The following is a 5869-nucleotide window of genomic DNA, read 5'->3' as shown; positions in this document are numbered from 1 at the left end:
GTTGAGGAGCTGACCAAAAGACGGCGAATGGCGTGGACAGCAACCGTAAGACGTCACATTTAACAGCATTCCTGAACATATGAGAGTGTGTTCACTTCATTTTCAGTCAGGTGAGTTCTATTGTGTTTTGCTGGTACAATCTGTATCTAACTTTGGCCTAAAGCTGGCTTTATTGAGAGTGAGGAGTCACGTGCCGATTTGGTCTGGGCAGGGTTTGAGCCGGTCGGCCATGATGGAAGGAGACGCTATCGGTTGCCAGGGGCAACGTCCTCAGAACATCACAGAGACGCGACTAAATTCTAGCTCTTTTTTGCGCCTTCATTATTTCGGCGGGATAGTGACAGATCAACAAATTACAAGAAAGAATAAGGAGAAAGTAAAGCAATAGAGAAAGATAAGGTGAAAGAAAAGGGACCTTACAGGAACAAGCTCACACCTAGCGCTAAACAGCGGTATTTGGAGAAGCTCTCAGACATCCAAAACATCGACCCATACGAGCTCCCTGCAGCGCAATGGCACAGAGACCTTGACCATTTACCTCCATGCACATACTTGGACATCGTCAATTACCTTGTTTTTGGAGTTAGTTATTACACAATGCAGGAGTTTAAAAGCCACAAGTCTTTAGAAAGTTATGAGACTTTCTGCTGTGGATGGGTGCAGGACTTGGCCATCCACAAGCCTCCAGGTGGTGAAAACAGCGTTGTACTTGCAAAGGTAAATTTATTCACTTACGTTTTAGTGTGTTGTTATTGCATTGCATTTAGCAGATCTTGACCAAAATGACAAAGTAATTAACTGCTACTGTTTCGTACTGTTCAATGTAGCCTACACAAACGTTTCCAACATGTTTTGGTGTAGGCTAAAGCTGTGTATGTTTAGGTATTTAGTTGTAATTTGATTTTAGCCCAATGACACATACAGTAAAAGGATACAAGGAAGTCTATTTGTCACATGCATATGATATACAGTACTGTAGCCCAGGGTTTCTCAAACTTCTTTGCTCTTTGTTGCTAAGTTTTCCATTACAATCGTGTGAAGTACTGGAGCAGTTTTTAACACAGCAGTGATTTCCAGGCATTGTAAAACAGTAAATTACGGAGTAGACGATTTTGTTTTGCCCATAGACTAGTAAGGCTTTTGCCGCCGGAATCCTTCCATCATGGCGGAGAAGGGGAAGATCTCGCGATAACGAGGGGGAGAGGGGGTGGAGCTCTGAGCCGTGACGACAACTCCTCACTCTCAATACCTCCGGATACGGATGAATTTTCGTCCGTCCGTATCAAACATCTCCGTAAAAATGTGTGTTTTGACGCCTACGTTACATTAGTTCTCCTCTGTAGGTTCTGTTCCAAATTGTCTTTTGTCTTTGTTTCTATATTAATGCTTGTGAACTCATGTTAGTATTTGAATTACTGGGTATAATTTACACAAATTCTGTAGGCTATTCATAGGACAACCAGCATATGAAATGTTGGAAACTCATCATGATTGGGCGCCGTCTTTGCTCTTGGGGCACAACGAGGTGAAAGTTCCTGACAAAGACAGATTTGCACGTCACTTGAAGAGACATAAAAACCAAGCTGAGAAGACGGGGGAAAGGGCAGAGGACAAAGTGGACAGAGTAGAGGAGAGCTCGCTAGAAGAGGAGGGGATGGTACAGCTTCAAGTAGAGGACAGTCACCAAGGAGAAGACAACACACAAGAAGAAGAGGACAGGGCACAACAGGAAGCAGGCACAGTGCTACATCCTGATGACCAGTGTGAAGAGGAGTGTGTGCAGTGCAAGCCTAAGTGCGACAAAATCAACTGGAGGAATCTACTGGAGGAAAACAGGAATTTGAAGCGTAAACTTGCTGAAAAAGAATTTACAGATGAGTTTCTGAAGTGTGATGATAACAGAGTAAAATATTACACTGGACTTCCAAATTATGAAACTTTTAATTTTTTGTTGTGCCATGTAATCCCCTTTCTGCCACAAGGAAGAACAAACTTAAAATGATACTGGTCACTCTCATGTGTCTGAGATTGGACCTGCCATTGCAGCTTGATGTGCACAGAGGAACAGTGAGTGCTGCATTTCACGAAACTCTTAATGTTCTGTATGCACGCCTGGCTCCAATTGTGCATTGGCCTGACAGAGACAGTTTACAAGTCAGTATGCCACACCAGTTTGGTGAGACATTTGGGAATCGCGTAGCTGCAATTATTGACTGTTTTGAAGTGTTCATTGAAAGGCCATCAAACCTTTCACATTACAAGCACAGCCACACACTTAAATACCTAATTGGTATAACTCCTCAAGGAGTAATTTCATTCATTTCCAAAGGGTGGGGTGGACGCACAAATGACAAAAGAATAACAGAGAACTGTGGCTTCCTGGATAAACTTCTGCCAGGTGACCTAGTTTTGGCAGATCGGGGTTTTGACATTAAGGAGAGTGTGAGGATTATGTGTGCTGTAGTAAAAACACCAGCATTCACAAAGGGTCAACAACAGTTGGACGCAAAGGATGTGGAAGAAACAAGATCTCTCGCACACCTGAGGATCCACATGGAAAGAGTAATAGGAGTTGTACGAAACAAATACAAGATACTGTCCTCAAAAATCCCAATCAATATGGTATTGCCGTGTGAAGGCGAGAATATAACATTGTTGGACAAGATTGTTGTGGTTTGTTGTGCACTCACAAATATGTGTTCAAGCGTTGTGATGTGAGATGATGATGGTGCAGGTCTCTGAGGCCCCAGCATTCTCCTCCCATGACCTCTGTCACCTTCACTAGGGAGATATTCTCCAGGTTAGCAAAGCTCACAATGGAAATGGGAAGGACTGGCTCAACTATGTGTGGTCCCTGAGTATTCATTTCAGGAATGGGCCCAGACAAAAAATAGAGGGGTTGATCTCAATGTAATTTTACCCTCTGAGTATTTACTGAGTATTAATTAATGTGTGCTGCAAAATATGTTGCATTTAATGATATGATCCTCTGTTTTTGTGTTTTCAGTGTTCAGACTATTTTCAGTCTTTCAGCATTCTGCTAAAGAATTACATGTCAAAAGCTAAAATAAAGAACCATCACTCTAACCAAAAATAATTAGAGCAAAGCCTAGAAATTAAGTGGATACCATCTATGTACTACTATGAAACATTGAAGCTTTGGCAAAGGACATTTGTTCTACAGTATTTTAAAAGCTTTTCAACAGCTATGCATTTTTCTGTCCGTCACAAATGTGTTGTTAGTTTAGAAGACAGATTTTTGATGAATGATTGGCCACAATTGTAATTGCTCTTTTTGTAACCTCTTTCTCAAGGCAGAAAATTATTTACAACATAATAAAGACCTTATAAAGGCGTTCAAATGTGTTTTTCTTTAAATGGTTTCTACAGAAAGGTAATCATCCCTTTACTGAATGCAGCATTTAACACACACCATTTAAATAATGAGTATTGACAACGGCAACATGTCCAGAAAAAATATTGTATTTTAATAATTTTAAAACAGTGAAAATATTCTTCTGGAGGTAGTGCAAGCCTCATATTGTGATTCAAAAGGCATTTTAACAACAGTAGTCAAAATTAACAGATGGGTAAACTGAATGAACCCAATGAACATATTACTTTGAGCAGGAGCCACAAAACTAGACGTCATCTGCTGCAGGTTCATCCTTGAGTCAATCACATGCTAAGCAGTCAAATGGTCTGCATGTCACCACTGTAATTACTACATGTGCCCACCTCACACTTCACTGTGATGAATCTGCTGAATTCATTCCAGATTTATTTTTGACATCATCACATCTCAGTTGCCATAATAGTCCGGGAGCCAAAGCCTGATTTTTTGATGAACCTTGTTTCGTCTGATAAAGTTTTTTTCTTTGCTGTTTCTTCTAGCTGAGGGGTGCCTCTTCAAAATCCAAGAGGGTGCCCGGTGATATCCCTTGAGCATTTTTAAATATTAACCCCTTAATGCCCAAAGAGCCAAAATCCCAGTAAAAATACTGTAAGTCCTGATTTAGCTACTATAAATAGTCATGAGTGTATGATATTTGGCAGGGAGTATCATGAAACATAGGGGAAGGTAAAAAAAAATATGATTCTGGGACCTGCTGCCATCCTGTTTAAAAAAATCACTGTCAATATCCCCAGAAAGACAAAAAAAATCACTGTCCGTTTCACAAATTCTTGTCAAAAATGATATTTTCTACCACTTTATCTTGAACATCACTGCTTCACATGTATATAGAAAACTTCCCAAGTTTGTATGCTTCAATTTGTGCCCAGGATGACCTTTCTATCACAAAAATTGCACTTGCTATGGCCGAAAAATTGTCACTACTATACCTCAGATCAAACAAAACGGAATGTTCGGTCTGATGGTCATTCCAAGTGTTACTTTCCAATGGTTAATGGAGACATCTGAATGTCAAAAGGTCAACAGAGATTGAAGGTATGTTATTGTTTATTGTTATTTGTTATTTTGACTTTGATTTATTTTATTATTATTATCATCATTGTTATTATTATTCATGTATTTATTTATTTTGATTTGATTCTGCAAAGACAATCCAAATAACTCTCTTTTCCTCAGGCATCTGCGTGGTGTTTATTACCAACTGTTACGGCCCCAAAGTAGACAAAGGAAAGGCTCGAACATACCATAAAACTGCCTCCTTTTATCCTGCTCAGGTGATTGCCAGCACTTGAGCTTGTTACTCCCCAGACTTTGTTGGCCGGAGGGGCATTACAATGGACCCACCTATGACCCAAACACCACTACACTGACAAGTAAAATAGTAAGAGGTTTAATACGAAACATCAGGACGACACAAAGTAGACATAAACTACAAACAAAACAAAAGCCACGCTGGGAGGCAGGCAAGCCCAGCAGTCCCCACACACTGCCCCCCTGTCTTTCAGTGCCAGCTGCAGGGTTTTTAAGATCGCCAGAGCCTCATTCAGCTGACTGGGACCTGGGTGGAGCTGTGGGGGAACAAGGAGGGAGAGAGAGACACACACACACAAAGGCCGAACCCCTTTCGGCCGAAACATCCCCTCCCTAAAGACAATGAATATCAAAATATCATAACATTTATTATTATTTACTGTTACTATTTAACACACAGAATCCAGACAAAGCAAAACTAAAGGTAGAGTCAACTCACAAGAGATTACACTGCTGTGCAAAGCTGTAGAAAAGTGACATGGAGAGGCACCCTGTGATAATGATTATAACTAGCTAAGTCTTCAGTGGCTTCCCGGGAGGCTTCTTTAAACGTTGAACTCTGCGAACAATGGACCCAAGGCAAGGCCCACTGCTACACAGAAAACGTACCCACACCCAGGTATCACCACCAAAAATAAGAAAGGCAAAATAACAAATTGGCAAGAGTCTCTCTCTGCCCGACGACTACCTTACAGGGAACTCTCAAGCAAACACAGGCAGACATAACAGAGTTCAGGAAGGCAGAGCAAGGCGGAGACAGAGACACACAGAGACACACACATGCATGGCCCACTATCCCTGGCCACACATAACATCAACACCAGTTATGCTCTTGAGCACCCCACATGGAAACATGAACAGAACATTGTGGATGGACTGGGAGCAGTGACTTGTTGGAAGAATCTTTTTTCCATCCAAATTTCTCTGGATTCAGTGCTGGTGGAAGGTTTACACTGAGGTTTTGCCACAACATTGTCTGAAAGTGGGCCCTCTTAACATTTTCAATGAACGCTTCTTTTGTTGGTGGTAGAGCAGCTAAGTTTGGAGCAGACCTTTTTCCCCCAGACAAGTAATCTTGTGTGCGACATGTCCATGCTCTCCTTTATGCCATAACAGGCAGAAATGAAGGCAGTGGCTTGGTCG

General features: G+C 41.4%; 1 pseudogene; it reads left to right on the top strand.

The window, feature by feature from the left end:
* Positions 1–1471: 1471 nt before the first annotated feature.
* LOC146977777 (uncharacterized) lies at positions 1472–2899 on the top strand (annotated as a pseudogene).
* Positions 2900–5869: the final 2970 nt, after the last annotated feature.

The sequence above is a fragment of the Trachurus japonicus genome, chromosome 12 (genome assembly GCF_045865225.1).
Source record: "Trachurus japonicus isolate A0001 chromosome 12, Traja_1.0".
NCBI classification, from domain to species: domain Eukaryota; kingdom Metazoa; phylum Chordata; class Actinopteri; order Carangiformes; family Carangidae; genus Trachurus; species Trachurus japonicus.
The sequence above is the reverse complement of the archived record's forward strand: the minus strand, read 5'-3'. Positions and strand labels throughout refer to the sequence as shown.